Source organism: Pararge aegeria, chromosome 19, assembly GCF_905163445.1.
Source record: "Pararge aegeria chromosome 19, ilParAegt1.1, whole genome shotgun sequence".
In the NCBI taxonomy this organism is placed as follows: Eukaryota; Metazoa; Arthropoda; class Insecta; order Lepidoptera; family Nymphalidae; genus Pararge; species Pararge aegeria.
Window position 1 is genome coordinate 868,379 of NC_053198.1, and position 14,597 is coordinate 882,975.

The following is a 14,597-nucleotide window of genomic DNA, read 5'->3' on the forward strand; positions in this document are numbered from 1 at the left end:
TTAGCTTTTTAGTTGTTAGCGTTGACGGTTAGTATTAAGTGGCCGCGCCGATAGTAACAAAAATACTTCTTCGCACAAACTCGCATTTAACGACTGCGGTTAACAATATGTTTAATATTGTTATGCTTACAAATGTTCGTTTGCTAATATAAAACAGCAACATTTATTTAAATGCCCAAAATTCTTGCAAGCTTCACCGTATAAATTGGTTGCACGTTATAAATTGATTAAAGAACGCAACGCGCGTGTTAACTGCCTTTCCATGAAGCACAGAGTTTTACATTGCAATTCAATAAATAATTGCAAAGAATGTAATCTCCGACATTCGTCGTGGCTTCATTTTAATAGAACAGATTCGAGCCCCGCTACCTTCGATATCATGCCCCACTCTGTAACTACGGCGCGTAAAGTACTACGTCAGCGAGTTCCTCGCCTGCGAGCCCTAAAACCGGTCCGTTGACTGTGTCGAATGAGATCTTAGCGTTATGTACGTCATTCATTGCCCCATCACACAAAACATGCCCTGATAGCTTTACTGAACATCGTGTTCAATGTACGCCAACTTCGGTGTTACTTGCGCCGGCGCATGTAATCTTGTACGATTGCAACTTTTATTTTATAAATACCCGAATATATGTATTGTAATAACAATCCTTAGACATGAATTTATAACATATTATAAACCGCTCGCTAGCATCAGCCCACTTTTCTATTAAAAATTATATATTTTTTTAATGGTGACCCTATTAGGGGTTAGAAGTGTTATCACCAACTATAATAATCCTTTTGGAATTTATTATTATTTTTTTTTTAATTTATAGACAAGTGCTTAATTGCAATCACACCGGATGGTAAATGATGATGCAGCCTAAGACGCGCTTGTCCACATTCGGTAAATTTTGTCCACGTTTTTATCCAACTACCCTTCTATTCCTAATCGTGCATTGTCACCTACATACACGATGTGACGCGAGGGCCGGCCGCCTTAATTTGATATTGAACCGTTTCGCGATCGGATTTATGACGATCGTCTGTCTGTGCATAACCGCACCTTGTTAATGGTTACGTCCTGAGTGTTGCTGCTGTGACCGTCGGATCCCGCAGCGTGTATTCGTGATGCCAGTAACTATTCTGTGCCGGTGAACTGTGCTCGTCGCTTTAGTATAGGTCGGGGACCACCTCAGGTTAGTGCACGATTCCCGTTTTCTTGCGGCCCCATTTGCTTATACTTCAAACTAACTAGCTTTTAAAGTCCACTAGTTCTTGCCTTTCGAAGGTGGACAGTGGTGGCAGTATAAATGCGTCGATTGTAGGTGTTATTGAAACATCTGCTGATATTGACTGGATCTCATCACTTTATTTTATTGAATAATTTTTTTTCCGTTGTTTCTCATGAAAGTCGACAAAGCACAAAAGTTTGGACTCAACGAGACACATATTAAGGTATGTATGTTAATTTGGATTCCTTCAAAAAGACATACTTATTTGCTTTCATGATTGCAGAAATTAATACATTTTGTGTAACTATTTAAAAAAAAATAACCCAGCAAAATTTCAAATATATGATGTCTAAAGTTTGATACCTGTCAATTCTAGGGCAAAATGCGTCGTTTTCTGTACCAAATGATTCTATAACTCTTTTTGAAATACGTTAAATATATTATAATGAGGGTTATTAAGTAAGTAAGGGTATAACATAAGATTTTTTTTGTTAATTGCAGTTATTTTGTACCAGTACTATGTAAATAACTAACTGTCTTGGTCGATTGAAATTATTTAGCGTGTAATTACACAGGGAAATTGTTTGTTTTGTATTTTTTCACGTTTCACTAAATTTATAGTCTTCCCATCCAAAATCTTTTAATGCCTGAAGACTAACTGTTAGATCTTTATCATCAACAGCCGGTCCTTCTGTCTAGCATCTTCTTCAGGGAGGATTTGCCTATAAGTAATCACCGCGCTTATCATTGGTTGGTGATCAGAGAGGACTCTGCTGTCCGTATTCCGTATTCTCTGTGATTCCGTATCGTAATTGCTGATATTAACCTCAGTTTTCATCCCATTTAATCGGTGTAAGTCATAAATTAACTACAACTATATTATAAAATTAAATAAAAATTTAAATACATCTCAGTTCTGAAATGTCTTTGTAATTTGTCTTTGAACAGTTCGTGTTGCTAGCAACAGTGGATCAAAATAGTAGTTTACTTCATAATAATAAAGATAAATATTATCCAAGTCGGCGGATAATATTTCTCTTTCTTAAAAATAAGTTATATAAAACCGTAAGGAATCCCCTCAAGGGACCTCTGTCTAAAAGTTGACGGCAATCTGTTAAGATTCAGACGAATAAAACCATCATCATAAGTAGTTTTATACACTATACCTATTGGAATTCCTTCCGGAATTTCAGATACGATTGGCAGCTGGCCAATATGTTTGCCGGAATTTCGCACCTCTTTGGGAAAAGCGATCTTTTCAGTCTATTGTTTAGTTTGACCCATTTACAGTTCCGTAGATTTTATATGTATTTAATCTTTATGCTGGAAAGCACAACGATTTACCGCGGGTGTTATTTTAGCGCGGTGTTTAACTATCAGGCAAAATAAATGTAGCGAACGCACTTGCTTTTTTATCGTGATGGCGCACGGGGGCACCGTTTCCCACTTATTGAACTTTTATGAGTTTTATTTTTATTACTAGCTCTTACCCGCGACTTCGTCTGCGTTTGATTTTGTTTTTAAAGTATTCAGTATCGCTAAGCCTTAAATGAGTATAGTAGTATATATATAAAACATGTAACTGTAAATTAATTATAGACAAATAATTTGCAATAAAATAAAATTGCGACTATAATTAAAGATCTATGCTATCCTATCTCTTAAGTTGGACCATACTGCTCACGGTGTGCCAATTTAATTTAAAATCGGTTAAGTAGTTTAGGAGTCCATCGCGGACAAACATCGTGACAGGAGATTTATATATATTAAGATTTAGTTTTCTAGTTATCATCTTAACCGTCAGACATCCACAGCTGGACATATCTTTTCAGCTGCTTTCTACGACGTGTGTTAAAGGGATGTAATAAAGCTGCGATATCTAATGCTAGATTGGCATAGCAACACGTTGTAGTCCCAGCGTCAAGCGTCTAACGTTCTGCAACACGTAGAGTTATAAAACCTCTTTCTAGATTTACTTACATTAGAAACGCGTGACGTCAATTTTTACCACAACTATCTGTGTGTGTTAAACAACGAGCTATGGAGAGGGCTATTGTGGGAGTTTCCTGACGGATAGAATTAGAAAGAGATCCGTATGAGAACCACCTACACTGCTATAGCCCAAAATATCAGAAAGTTGAAATGGCAATGGGCACTATAAAGTAAAACAAAGACTCTTCCCAACATTTTAATAATATTAATAAGCTTAAACAAACCTGGAATTCAAGGTAATTTTTTTTTTAATTTTAATTTAATTTTAATTCTATATTATTTTACAACTTAATAAAATATTTTCTATAACTATTAATAAAATATTTTCAGTCATTTATTTTGTAATGCAGTTATATTTAAAATGTAATTAATTTTGAAATTATTTGCAAACGTTGCGAAAACCTTTATTATAAGCTAAACATTAATTTAGCTCACAACGTAGAAACTTTGACAAGAAAAACAGTAAAAAAATAAATTAATTTCCCAGCTTCATTCTTAGGAGATTTACTTCATAGCCTATCGCTTGATGCAGGTTGAGGTTTGTAGTTAATTGGCGTTACCTGTGCGAAGGTACATCGTTGAATATGCTTTGAAGATCATCACCATAGGAATTAACTATATTCCGCTACGTTTCCCTTTGATCGAATCATGCTAACGATATAATGGAACATCGCTCGTCTAACTCTCGCTCAATGTTAATTTATGCATGTATTATTATTACAATATTGACTAACTCGAACAATATCTTTATACGAATATTAAACTTATTTCAGTTTAGATATCTTTTCAGAGCCAGCGTTTAAGGTATTACACAAACTGAAAATTAAAAATACATTTATTTCAATTGTGCCTACAAAGTTATAGAAAATATTTTTATTCGGCATTTTTGAGTGTGTATTATAAGTACCCCGCCGCGTCTGTTTGTCTATCTAGGCGCGATAAACTGCAAAAAACAACAAAAACCGAACTGATTTTCATAAGGTTTTCACTAATGAGCAGATTGACTCGTGCAGAAGGTTATTTATTATGGTTTTCTGTAAATTGGCTGAAATATTACGAGGTTTGTTAAAGATATCATACTGGCTTAGAGCCTTATTGGCGTATTGGACGTATCGTGGCAAATTGGACGTATCGTTTAGAAGTTACGACGGGTATAGAAAATCTTAAATAAAAATGCCGCGATGCAGCTGCGTATAATATAGTTTGGATTTAAAACTGGTCCGCTGAAAGGTGGCGCTGCAATTAGGTTCTAAGTTTTTTTAAGATATTAAAAGCAGTAATAACTTATTTGGTGCAGACGAAGTTGTGCGGGTTAGCTGGGGGATGATAAATTTGTTTATGGTAGTGAGATTATGGCGATTACCACATTCGTAGGGTTCCAAACGCGCCCTAGTTAAAAGCACATTTGAAACGTCAAGTATGTTTGTTTGTAGTGGCAAGATCCCCAGCAATAAAACAGTCAAAGAAGTCCAATTCAAATATTTCTTTATTCAAGAAGGCCATAGATTGCAATTTTGATTCATACAATATATATTGAGCCGAGCCCGTTGGGCTATACAGAAGATTGGTCATTTAATTTTTTTGTAAATAAGTTAAGAAGTATAACATTCACAAAATAACTGCAATACTAAATGTTTTGTATATAAATTAGGTAATAAGAGTTAGTGGCAATTTCGGCATATGATTTTCTTCTCGGTTCGTCTTTGAGGGAATAAAATGTCAATAGAGTAAAGAAAAAAATGTAATGTGTATTCAGTACTTTTTCCACTATAGTTAACAACTGTCTGGTTACGAAGGAATGTTGAGTGTGGGTCTGATGTTAAAAAAATTTCATTGTTTATAATTATTTTATCGTGCTTGCCGGGCATTAAGCATATGCCTTGCATTAGAATATTAAAACATAAAGTGGCAGGTGCGATAACATTTAATCATTTTTTTATTGTAATTTTTTTGTAACCCAATATTATTCATTTGATAGATTTAAAACGTATGGTTTCAATACCTGTCCAAAAATCGATTCTAATTGTATTTAAAATTCATAGATGCAAACTGAACAAAATGTAAAAAAATGTGCCTAAAGATTATTGTCAACAGATTTCAATATTTATACTTTATATCATTTTAATGGCAATATTAATAAGTTAGTTCTAAAAATTTTAATTAAATGACCTAGCTCTAAACGTTTTTTTAAATGGCATAATTTAATGGCCTGTTTAACACAGTACGAATTTGAAATCAGAGCAAGTGTAAATATTAACGATTCACGAATAATTTTACACGTTGAAAAAGTTGATTTTGGCGGATTGTTTATTTAAATCATAATTTGAGCATTAACCGCACGAACCAATGACTAAACGATTTCTGCCACCGGCTCCTTAGTTATAAATTATAAGACAAAACTTTAATCAAGTTGGTTGTTACATGAAATAATGAAATAAATAAAATTGTTGAATGAATTATTTTAGGCAAATCGACTGAGGATTGAATCGTGATATTGTAACGATGATTGTGAATGTTTTATTAAAAAATAAAATATTGGAAATGTGGTGTGTTTTCATTTTATTTTCCTTCAAAGATACTGGTAATTATGGAAAAAATTAGAAATGTCAAACCCAACGGCAAATTGAAATGGCAATGGGCAGGTCATGCTTGACGGCCGGCATGCTTGGGTTCGATTCCCACAGCTGGACAGTGTTTATGTGATGAACATGAATGTTTTTCAGTGTCTGGGTGTTTATCTATATGTTATAAGTTTTTATGTAGGTATATTATTGATAAAATTATTCATCAGTTATCTTAGTAACCGTAACTGCTGCGCTTACTTTGGGACTATATGGCGATGTGTGTATTGTTGTAGTATATTTATTTATACTTATTAATGCTTGTGAAAATGCTAGCGGGCGACCAATCGAAACAAGTTTGGGGTTTAGTCGGTAAGAGTCCGACCCGGGGAGATGCAGTGGTATCCATGAGTAATCCTCACGCACAAAGTCAATCTTGTTGAAGGTGCCATGGCATTTGAACCACGGTAGTCCTAGAGTGGAGACAACGAACAAGCAAGTTTAGTGTGGGACACCCTCCAGCTCAATGGACCGACGACAAAGAGTGGGTGTATGAGGAAGACTGAATATCGGTCGTGTTGGCGCTTAATGAGAAAGGCCTATGTTCAGCAGTGGATATAAGAAAATATGATGATAATGACGGTAACTACGAGGTCATGGGTGCACGCCAAGAAATATTTTCCGCTAGCTGCGCCCCGCTGTGTAACCCCAGGTGAAAAAGTCCTTCGCAGATGTGTCGAAAGCGTTCCCGTGGCCTACGGTGCTTCAACCAGTCGCCTGGTGGTTGACCAGGCGACTGGTTGAAACACCGTACGAGTTGATGTAATCAGCGTGGGAGGCACGCTTGAGAGTTTCCTCACGAAAAAAAAGAAACAATAAATAAAGGTGAATAAGTTCTGTATAAGTTTGCACACGATAGAAAAACCCTGCGAGACGCAATAATCTCGAGGAAACTTCCTCGCTCACTTTGGCAGACTGTAAAAGATCACTGGCAGTGCGAATACATTGAGTACACGTACAGTACCTATGGCTTCGAAAGATGGTCTTTTATAATAGGTTACAGTCTTATGAGACCCATAGTTAACGACGAAATAACGGGTCAGTCACTCAGCGAGCGATGGAGAGAGCTATGCTTTGTTTATTTCTACGTGATCAAATCAGGAAGTACCAGAGTTACTAACATAGCTCAACGAGTCGTAGCCGTTGGGGCCCTAGGTGCTGAAATGGCTACCTCGCACCGGTAAACGCAGCGTTGGTAGACCCCCGAAGACATCAAACGCCCCGACTGGACCCAATCGGTACAAGACCGTGTTATTTGGAACTCCCTAAAATATACCTATGTCCAGTAGTAGACGTGCATTTGTTGATATAATAAAGATGATGTATTACCACAGAGTATATAAGATTCCTAAATATTCGTTATTTAAATACCTTCCCGCCATTTTGAATATTGGTGGCGAATAGCATTTCATTCCTATAATAACAAAGTTACGGTATAACAATGAGTTTGCATTTTATTTCATCGTGGAATATTCCAGTTTAGTTGAATAAAGTGATAAAGTAATTTAAATTATGCATTGATGATATGAATTTATATATTTTAATAATAATCGGCGTACATCCTGCTTCTGAAATATTAGTAGCATGAATTGATGACATGGGACACACAATATAATTGCAATAAAATAGCACAAAGACAAAAAGTGGGTATTTACAAATTACTTTCTAGAAATGCTTATTAACTTGTGATAATTGTATTATATTATGTCTGCGAAAGACACAAAAGTCATATAACGTGGGCCTGAGTACATGATTTTATAATATGTTTAGCATAGGTTTAAATAATTTGTTATAACAAATTGATTACGGCTTGGTTTCTTATACAGTAAATTAATTAATTATAAATAACTGCCTTCAGCTCTCGTAAGACAGAGTAATAATATAATTTTTTATTACACTACAAGTGAGCCTTTGACTGCAATCTCGGCTTGGTAAGTGATGATGCAGATTACCATGGTATCGGGCATACCGGTTAGAGAAATAGAAGTTATATTAAACCAACCCTGGTTCCTACGCAGTGTCGTCACGGTTAATAGCATGTGGGTAGGTACTTCTTTGTGGTTACTAGTAAAAGCTGACCACACCGCATTCGAAAATTCAAAATATTCAAATATCAATATCCAAATCAAATCCGTTAAATCCTTTCCTAACTGAGTCTTGAAACAGAAAAAAACCAAGAGTTAGTCTGACTCGCGCATAAAGTATTCTGCACCATTAGGAGAAGGTAAGGGTAAGGAGAGAGCTTACACTCGTAACGTATGTTTTTAGAGTACTGAGGGGACAAATGTGTAATGCTGATGTGTTATTGCTGACGCCTGGTAAGCCTGCGTGCGCCGGACCGGTATGTTTGGCGGAGGCACCGGCCATCGCTGCTGGCGGTGCCGAACGGGCGCACCAAGCTACTGAAGGAGGCGCCACTGACGCGCGCACTCCGTACCCTCAATGTGATAGCCGAGAAGACGGATTTATTTTGTTGCACTCTGAGTGAACTCACAAATATAGCGATTTGGATTTTATCATATACACTATAGTTATATATATTATTAAAATTTACATAACATGCTGCATTGTCGTATTAGGATAACTTTTTCCTGTAATGACAAAAATGTAAGATGGGAATAAATAAATAAATAAATTATCTATAAAAAATCATTAAAAAAATCATGCCTTCGCCAACGTTTAAATGAAAACCGAATAAAGTGTTCCATACCATTATCTATGTAACGTAAAAAAATCATGCCTATGCCAACGTGTATCTAAATGAAAATCGAAATAATAATTCACAAGTTTTAGAGGTACATTAGGTATTAACTGTCTCAAAGACTTATCTGTGAAACCGCAACGCTAATAATTTTCCAGTAAACTACTGCCATCGTTTTTACTGAAATAAATCAGATACAGCCCATCACATGGAAAATTAAAATATGGTGACTCCTGTCACTTGTCACTATTAGGTACCTACGCGTCGCGTAGTGTAGGTGTATGCGCGAGTCGTATCTTCAATAAAGTTGTTCTAAGTTAACACTTAGAAAGTTTTGAATTAGTTTTGGAAAAATAAATATGCTTCTTTTGATTTCAAATTTTTACAGGGTGATTCCTTATGAAATATACAACAGTATGTCATAACACACGTTGTATATAGGAGCCCCTCATGTATTATATTCTGTTTTCAAGTATCATTTGTTTTAGCGGCAACAGAAAGGCATCGTCTGGGAAAATTTTAACTCTATGTCTATCACGGTTTATGAGATATAGTCTGGTGACAGTAGGGCAGACAGACGGATGGACATCTAGTAATAGTTCCCGTTTTACACTAAGGTTACGGAACCCTAAAAATCCTCACAATACACGAGCGACTTAGAATGCGCTTAGACAATTCAAAGCGTATAAAGGCGAACTGTAAATATAAGGCAGACGACAAAAGAACAACATCACTGTTTAATGGGAGGGGGGACAATAGAGCGGTCACTGAACCCCATTCTTATGCAATTTTGCAAAAGAATTTTCCTATTATTCGCTATCAAGCACTTGCTCGCGGAATGTTAAATAAAAGAGGTTGTACGAGTATTTTGAATAGCGTTGGCGAAATTTTATTTAGTTCTTTTAAAGCATCGAATTAAGAATATACAGAATCCTCATTCAGCATTCGGCAGTCAGTATTGTATGCAGTGCATTGTGTCCAAAAACAGTGAAAACGTCACGGGCACTTCTCACTTTAAGCCCGCGGAATGTTGCTAGCTCACATTTTTTTTCCATTATCACATAAAATGGTGAAACATTAGAGGTCAAATAATTACTGGCATCTGCTGCATTTCGGTATTGATTGAATGGATGGATTGTTGTAATGTTGTTGAATGTAATTAATGGACTCTTCGTTGTTTCGCTTACAGTAACGGGCTGCCATTCCAGCACCCTGGGACTCCAAAGTGCACCCATTCTTCGAGCTATGTGCCTCGCCCATTGCCACTTTAGCTTCGCGACTCGTTGAGATATGTCGGTAACTCTGGCTCTTTTACGGATCTCCTCCTTCCTGATTTGATCACGTAGAGATATTCCGAGCATAGCTCTCTCCATCGCCCGCTGAGTGCCTCGAGCCTTCTTATGAGGCACATAGTTAGAAACCCTGTTTCGGAACCATTGGCAACACGCACTGTTCCCATTAACCATTAGGCTTTCTAAAAAAGCCTATAATGTAATAATATGTCTACTTATTTATAAAGTTTGACACAGACGCGTACAAAGTTGCAGGGTAACTTTAGTTGTATAATATTGGTGATGCAAAAAAGCAATTGCTGTATTTCTTGCTATCCTATTAGTAGAGTTTGCTTACCAAATACGTCAAATAGACATACTGGACGTTTTATAAAATAAAATACATATTTTATTATTTCATTATAAGTTAAAGAAAACATACTTTGATTTCAAACTCACCTTTACGTAAGCGATAGCAGCTAACCTGTTAGCCTGTTTACAATTTATTTTTCGTTATAATAAGGTTTATCTATAGTACATAAGCAATACGTCAAGTTTGTCTGTGTTTGAGTCTACATCTGAAGTCTGCAAACATCTGTAGTCATTGTCAAGAGCGCCACAGTCTGCTAGCGTAGAAAGAAGGTTTTTGCATACTAGTGCCTTTGTCTTATGCTAGATGGCGTTGTTATCTAAACTTTCCTTACATGAAAATTAAGCTTAATTTGCTATATTTCGCCAAAAGCAGGAGAATCTATAAGTTGTAATTTGTAATTTCTTCAATCTTTATACTCCACACCAAACAGATCTTTAGCAGTAAACTCTTTACGCACATTTCGCGTGTCGGCGCATCCTCAGGAGATGTTGTTGACTTTGAAATGAATAATTCTTACAAATAATATAACGGTATTTCTCAAAGTAACGCCTGCTTCTATACAATATTTAGATTTGCCTTGTTTATAAAACTCGGCCCATATTCAACTATGCCTATACTAAGCATAAACTGATTCATTAAAAAGTGCATAATAACGATGCAACGGTCTTATGAGTGTTCAATACCAAAGGGTCCCGAGTTCAGTACTAACGGGGTTAATTCGGATTTTATAATTTCCGAATTTTCTTTGGTCTGGCCTGGTGGCTGGCTTCGGTCGAGTTTAGTTACCACCCTACCAACAAAGACGTGCCACCAAGCGATTTAGAGTTCCGATACTATGCCACACAGAAACCTTAAACTAAAAAGTTAACCAGGCAGTTAACAAGGCAGTGTAAAATAAGAGAAAATAAGCTACAAAGCTGTAACATCTTAGTTTTTGTAACCTTCGTGACTTTTATTCTGCTAAAAACCACAACGATAGTACCAGAAGGTTAAAAGCTTAGTATAAAAATGGAATGGAAAAGACCACAGCAATTATTGCTGGGCTGGTGTTCACAGAGCTGGGGTTTCTCAATTGAATTGCTCGGTGGCGAGGCGATAACAAAAGCCACCATTAAGCGCTCATTTACAAAACGCAAAAATACTATGACTTTATGAAATTGCATTGTATGGATAAGCCTATATTTTTGTCTCATTAGGCTTTCTAACCAAAATGTATTGCCGCGTTGGTCTAGTGGTGAGAATTTTCAACTGCCGATCCTGGTTCGATCCAAAGGTCTGGCATGCCTTGCGAAATGTTGCTCTGATTATAGGCGATGGTTGTCCATTTACCATTAGCTTGGTCCATTAATTTACAAAATATGCCATCAATTTTAATTTCATTTTATTGCAAAATTCAAAAATTCAAAAAAATTCAAAATTCAAAATTCATTTATTTCAAGTAGGCCTAATACAAGCACTTTTGAAACGTCAAGTCTGTCCGTGTGTAGTGACTCTACCACCGGTTCGGAAGGCAGATTCTACCGAGAAGAAGCCGGCAAGAAACTCAGCAGTTGCTCTTTTCCAACATCAAAAATTTACATTTTATATTTTAACATTCATTTTTCTATCTTGTGAGAGATGAAAGCTGAGCCGGATGCTTCCAAGCAACCTTGTCATTAAGAAACTCATCAATTGTATAATAACCTCGCTGTAATAAATGTGTTTTAACACATTCTTTAAACTTATGGATTGGTAGGTCCAAAATTACCTTAGGAATCATATTATAAAAGCGTATACTCAATCCCACAAATGACTTCTGCACCTTTCGCAGACGATATGCAGATGTCACTAATTTATGACCATTTCTTGTAAGTCGACTGTTTATATCCACTTTTTGTTTATAAAGACTAATATGTTGTCTTACAAATACTATATTGTTATAAATGTATTGTGAGGCTACCGTAAGTATACCAATTTCTTTAAATTTTTCACGGAGGGATTCACGTGATTTAAGTTTATATATTGACCGTACAGCTCTTTTCTGCAATATGAATATAGTTTCAATATCAGCAGCTTTGCCCCATAATAAGATCCCGTAAGACATCACACTATGAAAGTACGCGAAGTAAACAAGTCTTGCTGTTTCTACGTCAGTAATCTGTCTAATTTTCCTGACGGCGTAGGCAGCCGAGCTTAGTTTACCTGCTAGTGTATCTATATGGGTACCCCACTGAAGCTTACAATCCAAGGTCATGCCCAGAAAAACTGTGGAATCTTCCATTTTTAGTGATTCTCCATTTATTATTATATTTTTATTAACTTTCTTTACATTTGGTAAAATAAATTCCACACACTTAGTTTTTTTTGCATTTAAAAGTAAATTATTGACAGTAAACCAGTGCGACACATGCGACATAGCACGGCTTACATCGTCAGAGTTGTCAAATTGTCATCGGCAAAGTGGACAAATTGGGTTTCTAGGTCAAGCAGTGTACCATATTATTATTTGGAATATTAAAAAGCAGAATTTTCCTTCAAATAGTTTAAATCATTGGTTTGCGCCAGTTGATCAACGTTGCCCTTTCAAGATCCCAGTTTCGCCTTTACCAAAGGTTAGTCACAGACTGACTTTGTAATCATTGATAATAATATCTGTTATCAAGTGTTGTCAGAGATTTATTATTATTATTATTAAACTCTTTATTTGTATACCACAACATTAACATATACAAAATATAATAAAAACAGAAACATATAGAAAGAAGTATAATACAAAAGTTGGCCTTATCGCTTGATAGCGATCTCTGCCAGGCAACCTTAGAATTAGGAAAAAAAAAGAAGAGGAGAATAGACTGCTGGTGGTACAAAAATTAAAATACATACATGCGAATAACTACATGCTAATACATAAACTAGTGCACACAAATAGATAAAAAGTAAATAATATAATTAATAAATAAATATAAAAATAAACTAATATATATAATAACAACACTTACATATTTAAATAATTTAACATACAATAAATCAGTAAGTATATACATACTATCTATCTCTATCTAAGCCCCTCCCACCTCATTAGTGCCTCTGAATATGTTCAATAGAGGTGAAGTTGATAAGTTTATTTGTTCGTTTAGCAATTAGAACCTCCCATTCCTATGTTTAATAATTTCTAATTGTTCCCTCAAATCAAGTCTCAACCCTTTGTCGCAAGCATGTAATATTTCGTATGAATGATTACTGGCTACGTTATGTCCACTGTCTAAAAGATGTTTTGCAAAATGAGATTATATACGCAGATTCTCCTGCTTTTCGCGGAGTATAGCAAATTAAGCTTGCTTCTTAATCTCGCCGATCTGCACTGGAGAAGCGTGGTTGGCGTTAGTTCTATACATCAGACAACCCACGATATAAAAGGCTTGTTACCCGCATCAGCTGTAGGTTTATGGCTTTCAGTTGAAGTAAAAATTGAATGTCGTATCCCTAGAACCTTTAGTGATTTCAATTTATGCAGCTTGCGACTGAGGGCTAATTCCCATCGGTAAAAGGCCGCAGGGCGTCTTGCGATATTGCATCGACGGGACTCATTTCCCGCCCAAAACCATATTTCTGTGGCTTATAAATGGAAGAGTTACATATTCAGTTATTCATTCCACCTCAACATTACGGTTAATATTGATGTTTAATTAACAAAATATTTTTGTAGAGTTATTAAGTAAAAACATCGATTAAACAGTTTAGGTATAGTGGTGTTAGCTCAGTGGGTATGGGCTTCGACTTCACTTCCGAGGGGCAGAGTTCGTATACCAGTGTCCTCTAACTTTTCGAAGTTATGTGCATTTTAAGCAATTATAATATCACTTGCTTCAACGGTGAAGGAAAACATCGTGAGAAAACCTGCATGCCTGAGAGTTCTCCATAATGTTCTCTTTGAAATATAATCGAGCAGAATTTCCTCAAAAAAATATTCTTTACAAATGGATCCTCTAAAATGCACTGTTTTTTTTTTTTAATTTATTGTTCAAAATAAAAGTAACAAATATTTTTCCAACATAATTATCCATCCCCTTAGAAACTATGCGTTTATGGTGGGGATGGCAGGTTCGCAAGTGTATATCTTAAAAAAAAGAAACAGTTTGTTCAACTACTTAATCTTAAAGTAAAAATATTTAGACAATCTTAATCAAACAGTGGCATTTTTGAACTATTAGCATTGAACTATTATTTTATACGACTCAGATACCGTTTACAATGCTGTCAACAAAACGTAGGTATAATATTTTACGATATAAGTTTCCGTTAAGTTATTTCACAAAATTTATAGTTATTTATAGCTATTTGGAAAATATTAAATATTTAGATAAGAATTATTACGAATTATATAAAACAAATTATTACTATTAAAGCAATGTACAAGTTACTACATGTTTATGGCGTAGC